We start from the raw sequence: 21,756 nt of genomic DNA on the forward strand, positions 1-21,756 counted from the left end.
ACATAAGTATCTTTTAGAGCAATAACAAATCCCACGGTTTTACATTTGTAATGTATTAATTTTGATCGTGGATTTAAATTCATATTTTTTTAAGTCGGAACTGTTTCATTACTTATTTAGCCTTAATTGTAATGTATCTAGATTCGGCAATGTATTCTAGAGAAAAGGAGAAAGAAAGCCTATTACATATTTTTACAACAGCAATAATAATATAAAACAGGAGAAAGTTAATTTTCAATTCACACCGTATATTGTAACTTTAGTAGAAATTAAACACTTAAATTATGTGAAATAGAATACCTGCAAGAAAGCAAATATAATACTTTGCATTTAGTAGAAATGTCATGTATCTTCAAGGTCATAGAAAACATGGAATATTTTTTGCTTTTATTTTGATGGATTTGAAACAATTGTTTTTACTAGCTGACTGCGGTAACCGCAATTAATTTAACAATCTCTTAGATATCTCGAAGTTTTTTGCATGTAATTGAATTGAATACGTTCCCAGCATTAAAACGTAATTGTAATTACTGAAGCGGGCAAAATTTGTTTTAAATGATATGTTCTATTGTAAATAAGATAAAAACAAATCCAGCTACGGACTCAAGCTACTAATTGCTTATTCTAGATCTTTTATTGTCTGCTCCTTCCTTATTTTTAACCAGAAGTTCTGATATGAGTTGGAAAGGAGATACATCAACAAAGTTATTAAAGCAAGACATATTTAAACAAAAATAGTTTGAAGTTATTACTCATTATTCTAAATGGGCAGTGCAACATTTCAGGATATATTCACGATAATTTTTCGTAGACGAAAATATGTTTAAGCATTTTATTCATTTATAAAACCACAGACATGTAATATTGGCATAATTACTGTAATTTATATAATTTATATCATCTACCTATGTTTTATCTTTATTAGACAACACCCCAATATGGGATTATTATTTTCAGCATTTTAACTTTGTATCGTGACCTGAAGATGCTTTGCATATTATAGAAAGCGAAACCGGTCGTCCGATTAGTTAAATTAAATTGATTGTGAGTAAGTCTAACTTATTATTTCTTTTACCTTTTGAAATGGACTCACACAAGCAACACATTCATGATTTTTATAAAACATACTTTCACTACATTTCTTCTTCCTTTATCGTTTATCTTCATAGGTATGTCGACTAGGTTCTCTGTAATGCTTTTTTCATGCTTTTTTACATATTATTCAGGGTTTGTTCTATTTGTCCCGGGCATTTGATTGTTATAGACATAATATTTGTATCATCACCTACTTTTCCAATTTTATTCCGGCGAATATTTTCTTTTTCTTTCTCCGATTTCGTTCAATTTGTGTTGTTTTCTTCGTTATCTGCATGTTATCGTTATATTTCTCCCTTTAGTAATATTCCAATCTTTTTAATATTCCTATATATATTCTTATCTGAGTGGATTGTTTTTCAAAAAACTTATTTAACGTTTTCGGAATCTATATTCCTTCATCAGTGTGTCCTAAAATTATATAACCACTTTAATTAAAGAAAACATGAAATTTAAAATTTTGACCAAGGTTAATACAAAATGTGGATTGTTTTTGTCATTTTTTGGTATTACTTCATATTTTGCCTAATTAATTTTTTAGCTTTTTATATTTGTTATTTCTCTATGAATAGCTTATAAGTTATTTTGCTGTATATATAAACGTGGTTATAAACGTATTAAAACAAAAATCCTGTTAGGAAACTTTAAGCAGGTATCATAAAGAGCTCCAAAACAGGATAAAAATACCCACAATTTGCATAACCACATTTTGTTCGATCCGTCTCTTGCAAAGTTGTAAAAGTGCGGGATTAAAACCGTACACTAACTTTAAGGCGTTCACAAAAACGAAAGGTGATTTAAAATTTCCCAGACGGATAGAATATAATGTGTCTTAATATATCAATGTACGGCGATTTATTCGTATCCTGTTGCTAATACGCCCTATTTACTCTGGTTGGGTAAATATAAGTATGCAGTAATTCTTGCAGGAAATACGCTAGTCACGACAAGTATTTAACAGGCAAAAAATTGTAATGGGAATGTATGGCTAATATAATTAGAGAGCGAAATATAATAAGGGCCTTTATAATGTGTCAATTTTGAAAAAAAAGTTTTTATGGTATAATAAGGTTTTACATTTTTATGGCTCAATAAATGTGCACTCTTAAAATATCCCAAAAAATAAATTTTTATTAATTTTCAACATCTTACAAATTCAAAATGTCGGATTTCTTGTTTCAATATTAACGGCGACTATGATTTTGTACTAAGGAATTATCTTGAACATACAATTCACAAAGATTTATATTAAGTATACTATAGTTTGAACTAAAAAAAAGCAAGTTTTATAAAGCAATGACACAGCAACTGAATGGCAGCAGTATAAAGACAACATTTTCGATTTTTTTTTTGCAATTTTTGTCAGTTTGACAAATGAAAAAGGTAGAAAAAGATTAAAAATAAAGAGTTATTTTAGTTAATGGGATGCATTGTCCTGATGTAGGATGATGCACCGATCGATCCAATGTTGTAATCTTGTTTAGGCTATTGCCTCTTCAAGGGAGGGGTACTCCTTTTTTTGCGGAGCAAGGGGGTTGTGGTAAACATGATGACGAATGCTTGTGAAGTTGTAGAGGTGGGGTGCTAAAAAGCTCGGGTTCAGAAGGTGGCATGTGTGATATGGACGATATGATATGGAGCGCACAAGAGAAATTATTGGCGAAGAAGGCTAAACAAATCAAAGGGAGGTATTTCAAAGGGTTACCAGTCATACTGGGAACGGCTCTTAATCAGCGTTTTTGGCTTGCAGTTGTTAGCTGCAATATTTAATGGGAGTTGATTCTAATATATCAAAATACTTATCAGGAAGTTCGTTTCCAGTGTTATGTAGAAGTTTTGCTAGAGGGGATGGAACTTTTCTTTTAGGAACCCTGTTGAGTATTTGACCTCGGCGATTGCAATGACATCTTTAGTATTTGTTTGGCTTGGTTGTTCGAACCTGCAAGAGTGCGAAGGATATACCTCCTGCTGAGGTATAGGATTCTGTCCTTAATCGGTGTTAGATTGGCTACCTGATGTATATATGCTGATGGATAGTATCTGCAGTTCCTTTTTTTTTCCTTTTTCCTTTCAGTGGTCATAATGGTGTTAATTTGGCGGGTGTTAAGTGATACGTAGACGCATGCCGTGTATTCGATTAGCGGTCTTATAAAGGTTTTGTAGGTGTGCAATTATGTTTTAGTTGACGTCTTGCCCATTTTACCGGACAGCGCTGCCAGGAGTTTAAACCTCTTTCTTACCTTGTCTGGGGTGTTTTGTATGTCGGTTTTCCAGTTGAGAGTCCTGGTAAAATGAACTTCCAAATAGGAGAACTAGTTTCTGAGAACAAGGTCTTCCCCTAGCAAGGTTATTCGGACATGATATGCCATATTGCACCATTGTGTGTTGCTTTATATACTAATCAGAAGTAACCGTTTTTTAATCTTCTAAAGCAATTGTTGCCACATGACCAATGATTTTGACACAAAAGTTGCGACCATTTTCTTTGATATAAAATATATCGAGAACGGATCACTTTTGTTTATTTTTCCTCATCGTGAAACACCCACATAGCGGATTGTCGTTTATTTTCCGGTTCGTAGGAGTAAATCAAAGATTCATCGCCTCTAACAATACTAAAAACGTTTTTGAGCTTCCTTTGTTAAACCGTTTCAATCTTTTTCGACACCACCTGACGCGAATCGCTTTTTGCTCTTCTGTAAGCAAATAAGGAAACCAACTTCGTAACACCCAGTTCTTCATGTAGGATCTCTTGGATCGAGGTCTTTGAAAGGACCATATGCCTCTATTTCCCGGTATGTTGCGGTCATCCTTAATTAGCTGACGAACCGCATCAATGTTTTGCTGTGACTGATGTAAATTCGCAATACGAGCGTGGGTTATAGTTGACTGGCATGGTGCTTCATTCCCAAACACAGAAACCATTTTGCTGTTGGGATAATGCTCTCCGAAAATTATTGTAAAAAATTATTCAGATCCTTACTATCCATATATCCATTACTAAGATCCATTTTTCGACCGACTTGCTAATTTCAAAAATTCACTGTATCTACACGGCTTGTCGTATCGCAATGAAACAACAAACCTCGTATAGCAGTAACCAAATAAGCGGTTGTCCACTGTCAGTTTTGACCAAATATTGCAAAAGTTACCAGATCTGTACCGCTTTTCGAGAAATAAGTTAATTTAAAGCTTTTTCCTAAAGTAAAATGTTAACACTGATTTTTTTGGATCGTCTAATGAATATTAATTACTTTAGTTACTTCAATAGTACCAATTTTTCAAAGTATTGTGTCAACCTAAAATATCGATTGTGATAATTAATTAGCAGAAGTAATGTTTTTTTATTTTTTAACTTAAACACAATCTGTCTATCAGGAAAGTGTTGTCCAGAAAACAATTTGTAACACAATCCAGTGTAATTTTTTTAAATAATACTGTCTATTACATAATAATATAATCATAATAAATCATGTATTAAAGATTTGTGTTTTATCCGTTTATCTTTAAATATTTTTCTTCTACTTTATTCTACTACAATAAAAATTTGAGTTAAGATCAAAATGGTGGTAGCCATTATTCATAATTGATGACTAAACCATCTCTATGTCTTAAACCAATAATGAAAACGTTTTTATTAGAAAACCAAACAACCGGAACTGATGGTCTTGTATTCCAATTTAAAAGCCCAGCCAGCAGATACAGCAGTTGTCACTTTATAGAGTATAGTTGCGATTACTGAAATACACAGTTGAATGGAAGTGGAGGCGTGTCTGACATCGGTCCAGTGTAGGACTAAGATATTCAAAAATGTTTTCTTTTTATTACCTTGTTCTTTAAACTGACTTATTCTAATTGATTTATTAAAAATGCGGACAGTCCAATTTGCTCAAACATCGCCGAGATAACCTCATTATATTTTGGTGGGTGCTTCCGTTGATATAACCTGAATATTATTTGTCTATCTCTGTACGAGGATATTGAAGGGTTTTATCTTTAATATACGATAACTATATTTAATAAGCACAAAAATGGTTATACCTACTTTATTTGTTTGCAATTGGCAGCTTATTCCAAATGCAAATCTCCACTAATCTGCAAACAGCAAGTAAAGAGGTCAAACTGAAATCACTCAAATTAATATCCTCTCCTGTTGAATTGTAGTTTTATATATTATTTTTCAAAGAATCCACCCGGTCCACATATAAATAGCATACGAACCGATGGATTATATACCTAACAGGCATGAAAATCATGGGTTAGTGTTGGAGAATCAAAAAGGGAGAGATGTATATGTTAAATAAAATTAATTTTAAAGCGGATACATTATATTGATATTTAATGGTCCCTCTTCATAATCGGCGATTACAGACAATTAGCGCGAGCACGATTGTGTAGAGGAAATACTCGGCTATACTTGTCCATCATTGTCTATGATCGCCTACAACCCGTGAATAGTAGGTTTTTCGGAGACGCACCAAAGGGAATTACTTGATGCTTATGGTTAGACATATACTACTACGGACGATTGTGTGGACATTTGCACGATGATTGTGCCGATCGATCATATCATCCATCATCGCCGATAGTGAAGTGCAGGCATAAAAGCAATGATCGTTCCAATATGTATCATAATTTAATAAATTGAGTTGTTTTTAAATGCACTATGGCAGATATTTAAGATACGACCCTGAAACATTCCTATTTTAAGATACCTGCCAGATGTCATCTGTCAATGTCAGATACCAATTTTTTAATCCATGTTATTACCTTTACGTGGATTTGTTTATTTATTAGATTGTAATAATTTCACTATTCTTTTTGTTTTTGTATGTATATCACAGCGTTTACGTAATGAGTTTATTAATTGCATTAATTTTATTATTAATTTAACGTGTATTTTATTACCGAGTATACTTTTGAATTGAGTTTAATAATTTGTTTTTATATGACATATACAGTAAAACCTCCCTTAACCGAATCCTTTTTAACCGAAACATCGTTTAACCGAAACGGCTGACAATAATTTCGTCAATAAAAAGTAAATGTTTGTCGCAAAACGTAAACAATTCCGTTAATTTCACTCATCGATTGATGTCTATATGTGTTGGGAAATCACAAAAACCAAGAGCTCTAAACGATATTTCCGAAAAGGCACTTTCAGTTATAGAAGCCAATAAAATTATTAGAATGGTTCGAAAATGAATTCGTCTCAAGTATAAAATCCTTTATAAATCAAAAAACCTTCCCATCAAAGCATTGTTGCTTGTTGACAATGCGCAAACTCACCCTCAAAATCTACAAAATGGTGACAATTGTCAGATTTTTGCCACCGAATGTCACAAGCTTAATTCAGCAGTTAGACCAGGGAGTCATAGAGACATTCAAGAGACATTATAGAGGAGCATTCTTAAGACATCTGTTATTACAGGAGACGAATTAATCCAAAAGTGTTCCCGAAATTCTCAAATCTTTAACAATGAAACATGTTTATTGGTGAGCTGAGTCGTGGGCCAAGATCAAATCTTCAACTTTGGAAAAATGCTGGAACAAACTTTTTGATGGGATGTACCCGAACTGGGATTTTGATTGACGATCCTGAAGAAGAAAATGGTAAGGAAACGACAAAAAATTAAACCTTTCATAAAAAATTTGCCGAGATGTGACGAAATTAACCAAGAAGAGATACGTGAGTGGTTAACAGCCGATGACTCAGAAAGTGAATTCATCGACCAGGACATCATTGATATGGTTCTTTATCCAGACAACCTGAGCATATCAGACGACGAAGATAACGACCCAAGAGGCAACAGGCAGCACGAGACCGCGGACGAGATTTTATAGAGGTAAGAATTTTATACAGTAGGCCTAATTAGTTAGGGACACGACTAGGTTCTTAATTTTTGTTGTCATTGCATAAAGTTTTGTCCTTTTCAGATTACTTTACGTTTCATCAAACGATGGAGAGAGAGAAAAACATCGTTGTCAAACGAAAACGCAAAAGAAAATAGAAGATTTCTTTAAAAAAGCATGTTAAACTTGTTCATTTTCCTTAATTTTATTACTTTAAACTGGATCTACTTATTAGAAAACATTACGAAATCAACTCATAGTATTTTTTAATACCAATACTTTGATCAAGAATATTATAAAAAACAATGTTATTTTTAACCGAAATTCTTGTTATCCGAAACGGCCTCCCCCCCAATTATTTCGGTTAACGTAGGTTTTACTGTATATCCATATTTATGTTTTTTTTGTATAATATTATTTCTCTGTATAACGTGGTATATATACGAAATTATTTTACTGTTTTCGGTAAGTAATTTTTTTAGAATCGACACTTTGGTTTTGTTTATGGTTCTCTTTTGGTGTTGGTTTACGAATCAATAGAAATAAAAACAAATACCAACGCAATCAATGACAAAAAAATACACAGAACCTAAATAAAATATATTTCAATCTGATTTAAATAAAAATAAATATAACACCATAAAAAACTCTTAGTCATAACATATCTTCACTTTACCTTTTTCGAAAACACCAACGATACTCCCATATAAAAATAATTATATACTATACTAATGACAGTATACCATGGGATCTCAGATATCAATCTTTAATTCTGTCAATGTAATAATGTCCGTGTCCCGTTTTACGTTTTGGTAAGTTTTTTTTATTTATTTTACAATAACTTTTTGTTCCCAATCTTGTACATGTTAGTACATGTTGACAAAGGCAAGGGTTTCCTGCCGAAACGTTGATTTCAATGGACAATAAAATCTATTTCCAAATTTAATTGATTTAATTACTCATTGAACTTTAACCCAAGAAATACTAATTTTATATAATATATATATATATACATATATATATATATATATATATATATATATATATATATATATATATATATATATATGTATATATATATATATATGTATATATGTATATATATATGTATATATATGTATATATATATATATATATATATATGTATATATATATATATATATGTATATATATATATGTATATATATATATATATATATATATATATATATATATATATATATATATATATATATATATTGCAAATGCTGTAGGAAAAATGGTATTATAATTTTTCTTGATGTTAATGGTATTACGTTTTTGTTTTCCAATCTTCTCAAATCTAATTTAATAAAAGCTTTCAGACAATATCGATTTTTATTTTGTCTTGTTCATTTTAGTTAAAACCAAATAACTCTTGGGAGCTCTATTGTCTATTACGGTTTTATTAATCCCAGTCCGATCCTTATTAGACTTATTAGACTTTCAATGAACTCCAGCAGTGCAGAATATTCAAAATAAATTTTATTTTTATTAACCCCTCTATGCAATAAACGATGGCAAGATTATTATTCTAGGACTCGACTTATTTGCACTAACAGCCGCACATATATATCCTGCAGAAGATTTGGGAAGAGACGAGATAGGGAAAATGAGGGAAAAATTTGCATAGCCATCTAATACATTTTTCGATGTTTAATATTACGAATTTCTGAAATACTGAGCGGACGATGAACTAACTGCACGTTTTTATATAATGGGAATATCAACCTTTTTCATTGATTTTTTTTATTTCTGATTAAATATTTCATTTCAATAATAATATACCTTAAAATTAAGTGTTCGGTTAAATTATTAGCTGAGTTGTATTAAGTTTTTTATATTAAGATTAAAATAATAAGGTTTAATAAGAGTTCACATAAGGAGCTAATTCACATGGCAACAAAGTAACCATTAGCTGAATGGGTTATACTATACATTTGTATATACTATATTTTTCGTTATGTTGCCAAGCGCGAGAATGATCAAAGTGGATGGTTTGTCTGAATGAAACAAACAATTGTTTTCTTTATTTGGTCTACAAACATTCAAGGATTGGCGTTGTAATTTGTTTATCGTCATAGCGAATGCAAAACTAATAGGATATTGAATTCGTTTAAATTCAAATGGCATATCGGTTGGTATCATCGGAATTCTCGGAATGACAACTTCCTCATCCTTAATTTTCCTTTGAGTATCGTCGCGTGTATTATATTGCCTGTGAGTTTTCACACCACCAAATGCTTCTGGTTACTTAGTTTTATGTTGTGGGTTCAGATTTCTAATTATGATGACCACCTAGCCAATCTTTAGTTGTAGATTGTGCAGTGGTAAAACAAGCACACGTTTTCTTTTGTTACACAGTCAATAGATTTAAAGGAATGCATTGGACTAAAGATTGTACTTTGAATTATTAAGTTGTCATCTATATTCTTGTCCTTCGCTACTATAATTGTTCTTTCACTTAACCAGTTGTGTTCGGGATCACTTTATAAATGAGCTCGTCCTTCGTTGAGACGAGATGGCAAAAATTCGGCGGAAACAAAATTAAACCATTCCATTAGATTAGACATTAGATGACGCCCTTTACCGATAGCCAGCAATTGCTTGGAGAACTCTTAGCAGAAAAGTCGTTAAGCAATGCAACTTTCTTGTTTGTCGTCAGTTAGTTTCATTCGCTTATCGTGCACTTATTTCTAATGTGGGTTCAACATTGGTACATTCGTTCCAATTAAATGGTACAACGCATCTTGACCATATTCACTTGTACGTTCCAATTCTCGATTGAAACCGTCGCCCGAAATTCACCATTAGGCGATGGCATTTCTAACTTGACTAACAAACTGCTTACATGACGTAATAAATGTCTTGGATCAAAAGCAAAGCCTGGTTATATATCTTCTGATTTACCTCTAGATTGATATTGCTTGAACTGACACGAATTAGAGGTAAAGTGTCGTCTGACATTTAATGCTTGTCCTTATTCCACAGTTCATGTGGATTCGATGAGGACATGCCGAAATAATGATTGCAAACAATGAGCCTAGCTGACTTGGAGATGCAGAACCAATTGCTTCAGCGATTGTCATGTCCCAATGATTATCGTTTTCAAGCAAATCGAGCTGTAGTAATGCAGAACTAAATGATGGGCACGCTACACCTTTGACAGTACGAAGTAATTGAAATTATATCGACACGAACATTTACCAGCAACAACTGCAAGTAGCTTTCGTCACTCATCTGATAAACTGTGTAAATACAACGACGAAATTCAACTTTCTATGTTGAAATTTCTTCAATGAAGCGTTTTAAGTGTAAACCAATTCCATGCTGAATTTCAGAGTAGAGTAGCGTTCGTGCAAATGGATCGCTTTAGCAACGATGGAGTTAAATAAACTGGTTTACTGCCTCCAGATGCTTTGCCAAATGTACAACAGTGGAATGTTGAATTGCTATGTTGTGTAATAGGTACAAATCGTTGCATTGCAGCTCACATATCAACCAACTTGATAGTGCTTGATTTTATCGTTGGTATCGGGATTTTGAACACCAAAAACTGTCATACCTTTTGTTATTGATTTGCAGATCAATTAGATAGATTTCACTTAATTGCAAAATTCCATGTTATAATGAGTCTCTTTTGGATAGAACTGGTAAATATGGAACATCGTTTCCTTTCACTTTCATTGTGATAGTTCTACCGTTATGATCTGATGATCGACGCTAATACACTGGATAACCATGGCTGCTAGTGATAAAATATTTAAGATTAAACCATCATTTGAAAAAACAATATCTGATCTGATCGTTTGCTTTACACTATTATTTGTAGACTCGGAAGAGTCACTCATTTCTGAGTCATCTTTTGGGCCATCTTTCTCATGTCTCCTTCCCACTAGTTCGGAACGAAATGAGTTCGTCATTTCTCTGGGACATCGGTTGGGCACTTTTCCTAGTGTGCCATGCACCCCATGGGCATTTGGGCATGTGTGTGTATATGTATGAGTGGGAGTAATGTTCAATCAACAAATCTACAGTTAATGACAGCCCTGATGTCGTGTTTTCAGTTGATTGGGGATTGTTTATTTAGTTATACCTCATTCACACGTGTCCCGTGGTCGTATATACCCATAGGATGTTCCTATTAGCTATTTGAATGCACCGTGGCAGGAATGAGAACTTCCTTGTCCAGTCTGTCGGAGACTTCGGAGTCGCAGTGTTAGACTGGCACGGATGTTTTAAATAACATTTTGATCGTTATAGAAAATATGGACTTGGTAGAAGAATTTGTTCTATTAAAAATAGTTCCTAGTAATATTTCTCGAAACGTAAGCAGAAATACTTGTTTTTTACTATTTTGTTATTTTATATTATTTTACTATTTTTTGTTGCGTCGCTGTATAATGAATTAACATATGTAATGTTTTTATGTTTGATTTAATTAATTAGCAAATTAAGTATTAGTAATGCGTGATTTCTAATTAAAATTCTTTGTCGAATAGTTATTTTTTTTATAAAAACGACGTAATGTTTGTCAATGAAATACAATATGATATAAATTCATTTGCATAATCCTCACAGCAGAGAACGAGGCAGCTATTTTTATAATTTTTGTAAGAAAACTAAAAAACCTTGCTTTTTGACAAAATTCGAGTAGTCGTTTTGGCAAAAAAAAAACAGATAATCCAAAGTAAAAGGGGAAAATCCCAATAGGTGGCTATGCTAGGCTATAATATATATATATATATATATATATATATATATATATATATATATATATATATATATCATAGTTAAAAAAAATTACAGCGACGTAAAAAATTTCTAGTGTATAACTAGAACTGAAGAACTAGCAACCCCAGTGGAGTCTTAAGTTGCCATGTGATCAATTCCTTTTGCTTAAACATCATAGTTTTTAATTATCAAAGATGCAACTTAAAGTTTATCAAACTACATTTTACCCACATATTTAGTGGCTTCAAACATGTACATCCAGATAGCACTGATGATATCCAACACACGCCAGCCATCCCTAGAGGTGGGTTAACCTGGTACGGTTTTTAGAAATTTCCAAAAGAAAATTTCTCAAGGAAAAAAAAAATAGTTATTCCGAGAACGTTCTGTGATGTAGCCCGATAGTGTTTTTACTATTATAGGAAGGAATTTTTTAAATAACATTTTAGGTAAAAGCATTATTTTTTAATTTACCAAGGACCTAACTTTAAGTTCAAACCTTGTTCTATAATTTTCCGATAAGTATTTTGGATCTATTTCATTTTAAAACATTGTTTTTAATTTTTAATAAAGAGCTTATGACGGGACGGGCGCTCGGGCTGCGGCGCGTTTACGAGAGAGAAACAAGATCTATGGCACAAATCTATAAACAAATAAGCCCAGAATTTTCATCAGGAGCTGATAGAAGAAGGCTCGAACTTGAATTTAGGCACTTGATGATTTTAAAAATAATATTTTTTACTTGTAGTTTTGAGCCTTAAAAATTGTAATTTGCGCTTTTTTTTAGTTTTAAATCATTTGTAACTCGAAAACGATCAACTTTAGAAAACTTACAACAGATCTTTTTTTGTACATAATGATTTAAAAAGCCTAAAAAAATGAACCTAATGAACTGCGCATGGCAAGGCGGGCGCTCATTTGTACAATGAGAATTCAAACAGACAAAATTTGTGCCATAGATCTTGTGTCTCTCTCTTATATACGCCGTAGTCTGAATGTCCGTCCTGGAATAAGCGCTTCATTAACGATTAAAAACAATGTTTTAAAATGAAATAGGCACAAAATACTTATCGGGAAATGATAGAACAAGGTTCGAACTTGAATTTAGGTTCTTGGTGAAAATAAAATTGTGTAAAAAAATTTGAACAACTTTTCGTGTGGGCGACCTCTTGAACCTTATTTTGGGGTATCTTATAAAAGTGATTATGCAAAAAAATCTCATGGGAATATTTTTCCGAACGAATCCGATCTTTTCGCCTTGTCTACTAGGGAAGATAATTATAACGATCCTATTTTTTATAATTTAGGTATCTTGTGCAATTAGTTCTGTTTTGTCATCAGTTGATGTTTTTTAAGGCTTTTATTAAATATGAACTAGAAACATTTTCCTACTCTTTATGAATATTCAACCTTTTGTGTAATTACTGTGAAAAATGTTCTACTTTTACCATCGCTATTCATAATAATTGTATCATTTGTTGTTGTTTTAATATTATTTCTGTCCTGTGCACTAAGTTTTATTGTATTTCACAAAAATTATATCACTTTATATCTGGTCCTTTTTCTTACAAATTTTTTAGACATATATCATTATTGACACAAATAACTTTTTTTAAATTCGTATTTCTTATAAACAAACTAACCAGTTTTTATTCTATAAGATTGTTATAAATTATATTTTACGACGAACCAATAAAATCATGAGTCATCGACTACCATTAACGGATTCGTAAAATACTTATGATTTCATACATAACAAGACGACAATTGTCTTGTTCACCTACATAAAGATATATCCGGAAATAGCTGATAATGTCTGTGGTTCTGGTTGAAGACGATGTTCCGACATTTGTTCGAACTCACGCCTTAATATCCGGTAGATGTATATACAGTATCGTGATACAGTATAATGTTGAGGTTGTAATTGTTAATGCTTTTTTTTTTGTTAATTTAAACATTTGGCATGCAAGGATAAAGGTCTGTGACCTGTTAATGATTAGTCTTATTGCTGCTGTGGGAAACTATCACGTACCGGCATTTTTATCTGCAAAAATTACCGTTTTCATTGTCAAATTTAATTGTTTCGAAAAGTGACTGTATAACACGTATTATATTAAAAAAATAGCATATAAATACACTGCGCATTTCTAAAAACGCAGCAAAAAATGTAGGTACCTATTTATTTTTTTTTTGTTCAACTATTTTCACAATTCGATTTTTAAAGGAATTATTGAAAAATTATACTTTACTTAACAAACTGTAGAAGAGGAAATTTGTGAGGTAATAGAGATACACGAGATTACGAGAACACCTTTTAAATATAAGACAAATAATAGAGAAGTCAAAAGAATTCAATATCCCGTTACACATTTGCTTTATAGATTATCGGAAAGCGTTCGACAAGTCAAATAGCATCATTTATGGCCGATATTAGAAGAAGAGGGCGTGCAGCAGCACCTGATTTCCCTTATAACTGAGTTATACAAGCATACCACGGGAGCACACAAAAATCACTTTGCACACCAGATGTGGCAATGGTGCAATGGTAAACCTATCTTTAGCTTAGCATTATTACGAGTATACAAATATGAACGCAACAATTGTTTAAACATTTTTTAAAAAGACTACGAAAAACTCCAATGCCATATTTAGTCACTTACGCTGTGAGGGTTTTGCCTATTCATTCCCTAGTCACGACATAGCAAATCGAATATTAAACACATAGTTATATTCAAATGATTACAGCATGAAAGAATATTTTTGTCTTATATAGGCCGAAAACTTAAATATTTTTCACGTGCTATGTAGTATGTTACGAGAAAGAGAGTCTTAGAAGAACTTACAAATTGTGGAAATACAAAACAATCCCTAACAAAACAACACACAGGAAAAATCAAAGAACTGTTTTTTTAAAATACCTTACGAATGCTACAATATACGTAAAGGATAAAACATAGTAAAAGGTGGAAAATCAAGAAAGTAGCCGTCATCCTACTAAATGAAACAAATTATATAACGAAACATGGTGCAATATCCGGTTACCAATACTGAAAAAAGAGGTTGGCAGTAAGAATATACCAATACTAACAAGTTAACAGCAGGTCAGAGACACATAATCTATAATCAACTACAACAGGCACATTAAGATCAGAATTCAATCCGAAAGTAACAACTACACCTCTCAGAATTTTCATCTTCAAAAGTGTAAATGTGGCTGATGGCAGACGCTCATGCATGACTGATGAAGTAAATCAACTGTCAACTTGTATTTATTCTACCGACAATCACAATCATTTATAGGTTAAAAATGAAAAGATGTAAGAACGGTGAAGAACTTTTACGCTTCTTCCTCCAAATATACATTTTGAACATCCTAATTACCTATTGAAGTTGCTTAAACATCAGCATTTATTTTATATTCACCTCTCGTTTTCGAACACTGTTAAATATTTTATTCCTTTTAGGATAGAAATATACCTATATATTTTATTTTAGCAAATATGCAACTTAAAATTTTTGCAATGCTTGCCTGACTGTTGGCCATTTATTTTTAGTTCTTAGAAGGTCAGATTCGGTTTTAGATCTCGGGTCTTTAACAACGACCGAACTGGCATTCTAGCGTTCGTGTGGTGGTTTGAAATTATGAAAAGGAATTTTGCACTTGCTGCGGTCTGAATTGAATGTTGAATGGATAACTAGGTAGCGACTACTGTATGTGCTTTTAAACACAGTGTTACGCAATAGCAATTTTAATGAAGATCATTTGCATTTTTCTTAATACTTTTTATTTAATAAGTATAGTTTGAGATTAAGTGTGTTTGAGTATAGTGGGTATTAAAAAAGCAACAGGCTAAAGTTCTTTTTATTTTGAGAATGGATAGTCATTGAATACCGTTTTAAATATTTAATCTGTCGCATGTATCAGAATAATGCGGTAAAACCCGTATGATAATATACAGTATAGGATAGATAGAGAGTTATGAGGAAGAGTTAAATAGAAATACTAGGTGTTTTCGTTTTTTTTTCTATTGTTCTTCCGTATAACTTTGCAGCAATCAGATTTATTGATTTCGATGTTTTCTAGTTAGTTATTTGTTTCACTGTCAAGAATTTAGATGTTTATTGATCATTCAATTTTTTTAACATCGAATTATGTTCCTGTGTTAGGTTCCCCTTTTAGACAATCTGTTTTGAGGTGGATGTGAGAGGTGGCACTTTGATTTTTGTAGAAAAAGTTATGTTATGACAATACGTGTCTCACACTCGATTTGATCCTTGAACGGCGTGGCACAAATGGTGTACCACATGGTATACTTTCACTTAGACGGCGTGTATTACAAAACGGTTCGTGCGACTGTGCTATTTAAGCAGGAATACAAAAAGAGCCGTCCTAGCGAGAGGCTGATATGCGCCGGACGTTTGTTTTGATTTTATGAACCTATTTTTGGTAAGGTGAATAAAAAAATGTAAATAGTAAAAATTCTGTTTTAGTGGAAAGCTATAATAAGCATATGAAACATCGGAATATTAGTAAATTATAACAAAACATGTAAAATTACGAAAAAAATATTATTTCTTGTTTATCTTATGTTCCTGAAAAAAACAAGGAATACAATAATTCTTTTTACACCCATTGCATTGCCAAACTGATCGGGAACAAGTATTCGCTGCAGTGTTCCTGTCATTTGATTCTTTTAAGGCCTTATAACACACAACACAACAGTTTCGTTTATCGTGTACCAAAACGTGTTCTAGTTGTTCTATATCATCTGCTTTTTCGTTTTCCATGTGGTCCACACGATGTTTACCGAATAATAACCTTGCAGCTAACAGCTCTCTGTATTCCGTTATTTGAATTGTTTTCTGTGTTACCTCCTTATATATTAGAAAGGAATTTACTAAGGCACAGCCAAAAATCAGTTCAACTGCTAATTTTTGGTACCACTTATTACCTCGTCTAAGGCAATGAGAGTAAGACTTGAGTTGATCTGATAAATCAATGTAGCTCTTGCACCTGTTGTAACTAACGACAGCAGTTGGTTTCTTTACTTCACCGCGTCTGTTCTTTATTTTAGTGGCCTCTGCTTGATGTTTTGTCGTAAGCATCATCACGTCTTTCCACTTTAGCATTACTATACCAGTAGAACTTTCTTCACCAACAATTTCATTTTTATTTAATTTAGTATTAACCACTTTGGGAGAATTGAGTTTACGATTAGCTCTTACAGTGCCAACTAGGTGTCTATTTCTTTCTAATAACTTGGTTGCAAGACTCACACTTGTGTAATAGTTGTCGGTATATAAAGTACGCCCACAGTAAGTAGATTATCCATCAAATGCAACACAACTCCTGCGGAAGCACTACCATCATCAGTCTTATCATTACCAGAATACACTTTGAAATTGTATGTGTACCCACCTATAGTACATAATTTGTACAGTTTTAGGCCAAACTTGTGCCGTTTGTTCTTTATATATTGCCTAAATTTTAGGCGTCCTCTAAACAGCACAAGTGTCTCATCTATGCATACTTCTTCACATGGCACCATTACTGCTTGAAACTGTTCAATTAGATTTCATTCGTTCAGAATGTTTTCAGCGATGTTTCACTTACTTCCCTTGACTGAAATTGCTCGCTATGACACACTTCTTCAGTAATTGTGGCTACTTCTTGTATAGTTACATCAATAATATTTGTTTGTTGTTCAACAGTCCTTGTTCCTTGGATTGAAATAGTTTCATGTGAACCAGATTCCAAATTCATCTACAAAAAGTTTACCTGTTTATTGTTGACAAAATAAAAATAAAGTTCAATAACTTACGGTTGCAGAAACCACATTAGAAGTACCTTCGCCAGACTTTTCATCATTTTTCTTGACACGCTTTTTGGGAACTGGCTCCTCGCAACCATCAGAAGAATACTCATTGGAAGATTCAGGTTCATATTCTTCTGACAAATAAACATCGGCAAATTCGCTTTCATTGTCCTCATCAGACATAATCTCATCCCAAATGGCTTGCAGACGGCTCTGTTCTTTTTCATAATCTCCCATATTGCAATAAATGGCACGATAACAACCGTCAGCAACAACTAATAACAACTAAGACTACTTCTAACTAGACACAGAATACAAACGATCTGCAAATTCAGTCACCCCACTACTGTTCCAAGAACCATGAATATGCATTTGGCGCGAAATATAGCGTGTGGTACGCGTAACAAACCACGCCGGCTGGAATAAACAAATTAATCCTTGGCCGGCGTGAAACAAACGTTGTGCCACAAAGTATATTCTAAAAAAACTTATGATATATCGAAAATCAAACAAGAAAAATTACTGTGGCATGTTAATTAGATAAAAATGAATCTAGATACATAAAAAAAACGCCGGCTGGGAGTATATTTTTTTGTACAGCTGTACGCAACGTGTTAATAAAAGAATTAAAATATTTAAAAATGATTAAAATCATCGTTTTTTTTCTGCTTTCCTTGCTTATAACGTTAAAACGATTGATTTTGGAACAAAGTTGTAATGAAATAAAATAGAGATAATAGAATTTCCTATAATATACGACTTGTTAAAAATGTTTTAATTTATTACCCTTGCTGCAAAATAACAATAAATATAAAACGAGCCTTTTCTTATTCAAGGTCTTATTCAGGTCCTTCGTAATTCGCCTAGAAAAGCTTAATCTTAATAATATACTAAATCAGTCCACCAAATTTCATTAAAAACGATTTAATAGATTTTGCATAATAATTTTGCAATCTTAATTTTTTTTATTGAATTTTTTTAAAATCTTGCACAATAAAAACTAAACAATGTAGAAGTTTGCCAACTTTTTTTACATATAAAAGAAAACTTCACCTATCCAACGAACTTTATAGAATTGAAATCGTATTAGTTGGGCCGCATCAGTAATTTCTTAAAATTCTGAACAATTTTTTGGCTTATAACAAATATCTCGGTAACTATTCGTTTAAATTAATTTCAGAAAACGACGTTGGAAAAGACTCGGAATTACGAGCAGTGGTGCCTAAGATACAGAAGATCAAATTTGACAGGCATTTGTGACGATTATAAACAATAGGCTGGTAATCTTTGAATCATTACAACCAGTACTTTTTATTTGGACTTTTTGAAGAGGTTGACAAATTGTAGACCTTAGCTTCAGTCATCAAATTTTCGTCGTTTAGTAATATCTTAATCATTTTTTACCCTTAATCCGAAGTTGGCTTCTGTTGCAAATTAATTAAAAAACGATTTTGGTTCGCTCTATTCGATAAACCACTTTCTTGAGGTACTATGCAAGACGTTTAGATTGAAGAACTACTTTATGAAGGAGAAATCCTCCATCAATGACATGCAAGTAAATGGGAGTAGAAGGAATCTGTGTTAATTCTTGAAAATTGTACAATTTTGATCTGTCCGATTTTCGAAGCATATCATCTTTAAAAACTGAAAGAGTGATATGCTATTCATATCCTCTTCATATAGTTCATATCATGCTTTAAGTAGTCTTCAAGGTCACCTTGCTTATCATGCATGGCTACAGTTATTCTTTGGAAAGTTATTGCTATATCAATAATAATTTGTTTATATTAAGAATTTTTGGAGACTGATGCTTGCTTTAATGGTACAACTCTATTTTTCCTTTGAAACTTAAGTTCAGCTACACTGTTATATCAAGAATATTTATGAATAGTATAGAAGAAAATTTGTCCCTAGATATTATAATCGTATTTTTTATATACAATTTACTTGTAAGGTGCCGTGCCCACGACGCAACTATTTTAAAACCACGGTCTGAAACTGATTGCGCTTCCAACTGTTTTGTGATCCGACTGTAACTGGTTTGCAGTAAGTTTAAAACCGATTATGTTTGACCTTCCTCCCGTGGTCGCAGTTGCGTTGCAATTTTTATTTAGAACGTTATTATAAATATTTGGTATATTTGGTAAAAATTTTAGGATATAAATACTTTGAGATAGTTAAATCATATGGACATTAAAGACTGGTCAAAAAATCTTGTTAAGATTATTTGAAACAGAATAAAAAATTTATATTAACGAAATAATTATTGAAAAAATTTAAGGATAATTCCTATTTTAAGATTTTATTTTAATTTTGTGTACACATTAAAATTGACAGTTGGAGATAAATAAAAATGAAGAAGCTATTACAAAAAATTATAATCTATTGATTTTTCAGAATAACGACTAACTTTTTCACATTTCAAATTTAACGAAAAATCTGAACATGATGTCATTTGTTCAAATGTTTATGGTAGCCGAGAAATATATTTGAACAAAAGCTTTGTTTTTTTTTTTGTTTCAGAAAAACTGAACAATTATTTTAAAAGCTAATTTTTTAAATTTGTCTTTCTTATACACACCATTTTGCCCCATTTAATAATGGTTTATAAGCTGATAAAATTGTATTATACCTGAACTGATCCAAAACCAGTCGCTTCGTCGCCGGAGAGTCCGAAGCAATTTTTTTTTAGGTTGTAAATCGGTTGTAAACCACTTGTAGATGAAACTAGTTTTCAACTATTGTGTTAAAACAGTTTCTTCGTGGGCTCTGGACCTAAGAAGAGGAATACCTTATTGCCATAAATACAAAATTAAATTATAGCTACTTTATTCCAAATAAAGTAAAAACGGTAAATAAAGTAGTTCTAATTTTACAATATGATTAATTCCCAGTATATAATAATTAAAAAAGTAGAATGTCACAAGAAAATAACTCCAGAACAAAATATATACAAAATGATTTATAAACTCATTTGTGTATTGGTATTCCCCGTAGTCCTTTTAAGTTGAAGCTATAAAAGAAACCATTAAGGAGTTCTAAAATGTATGTAACACATGCCTCTCCTAAAGATATCTGTTGAATGTCAAACCCCTTATAAAAAGCCATTATTCACTGGATTTATATCGTTCTAAAGTCGACAGAGATATACACACCACACTCACTCCTCCTGTAACCAATATAAGTACCCCCTGGGGTCCTTTTTGGGGTTCATAACGTTCGAATGTTGTTACTGTAGGGAATATGTACATTATATAGGGTGATAACTGTAAGAAGTTAATATAAACGATTAAAATATTTATAAAATTCATTTTTTTTTTGTAACTCACACTGATTTTTATTTTTATCTTGGATCGCTTCTAAAATGGTTCGTTTATTTTTTTTTTTCTTCCAATTTGTAATATTACACATATTATTGAGGCGGAATAATATGGACTATTACACAAAATGCACGTATATAATATTACTCAAATTATTAACCACAGTTATAACAGAATAAAAAAAATGGTGTTTATTTTTGTGTTTAAAATAAGTTTATTTTTAACGTTTCGATTTTCAATTTGGAAATTGTTCTCAAAATACAAAACTTTAATAAATTAAAATTTTGTTTTTTGTTACTTGGTGAAAAATTCTTCTAATAATTTAATTTTATCTGACTCATTCATATTGAGAATTCAGATATATATTATACATTTTAAAGTAGATGACTTTAAAATGATATTACCATTATTTTTGACTGGCGTTCCTGGGACGACTTTATTGTATGATAGTTCATTCGAATGAGAAAACATGAGGAAAAAAATTCCTATTTTTAACTAAATAATAAATTCTATAAACAAAATGTTGGTCTAGCAACGGACTCTAGTTTATCTCCATTATTAGCTAATATATTTATAGAAGATTTTGAAACAAATATTATTTCAAATATTAAACAAATATTATTACAAAATTTAAAACCCACATGAATCAGAGTTGTTGGATATATTCCTGAATGATATAAACTATAAAGAAGAGACAATAACTTTTACCATGAAAAAGGAATATAATAACATACTACCTTTCCTGGATGTTTTATGCTCAAAGAAGGATACTAGATATGAGACTAAGGTGTATAGAAAACCAACACACACCAACAGATATCTAAATTACAAATCAAACCACATCAATATCAAAAAGGGAATCATTAAATCCCTATACCATAGAGCCAAAATTATGTGTTCTAAACGAAAATTCGTTCTTA

The 21,756-nt window shown here is 31.9% G+C and overlaps 1 protein-coding gene across 7 annotated transcripts in view; it reads left to right on the forward strand.

Annotated features, from left to right (window-relative positions):
- The window catches only part of step (cytohesin steppke), a 199,493-nt gene that overhangs the window by 73,011 nt on the left and 104,726 nt on the right, over nt 1–21,756 (forward strand). The window lies entirely within an intron of this gene.

This window comes from Diabrotica undecimpunctata, chromosome 4 (genome assembly GCF_040954645.1).
Source record: "Diabrotica undecimpunctata isolate CICGRU chromosome 4, icDiaUnde3, whole genome shotgun sequence".
Taxonomy (NCBI): Eukaryota; Metazoa; Arthropoda; class Insecta; order Coleoptera; family Chrysomelidae; genus Diabrotica; species Diabrotica undecimpunctata.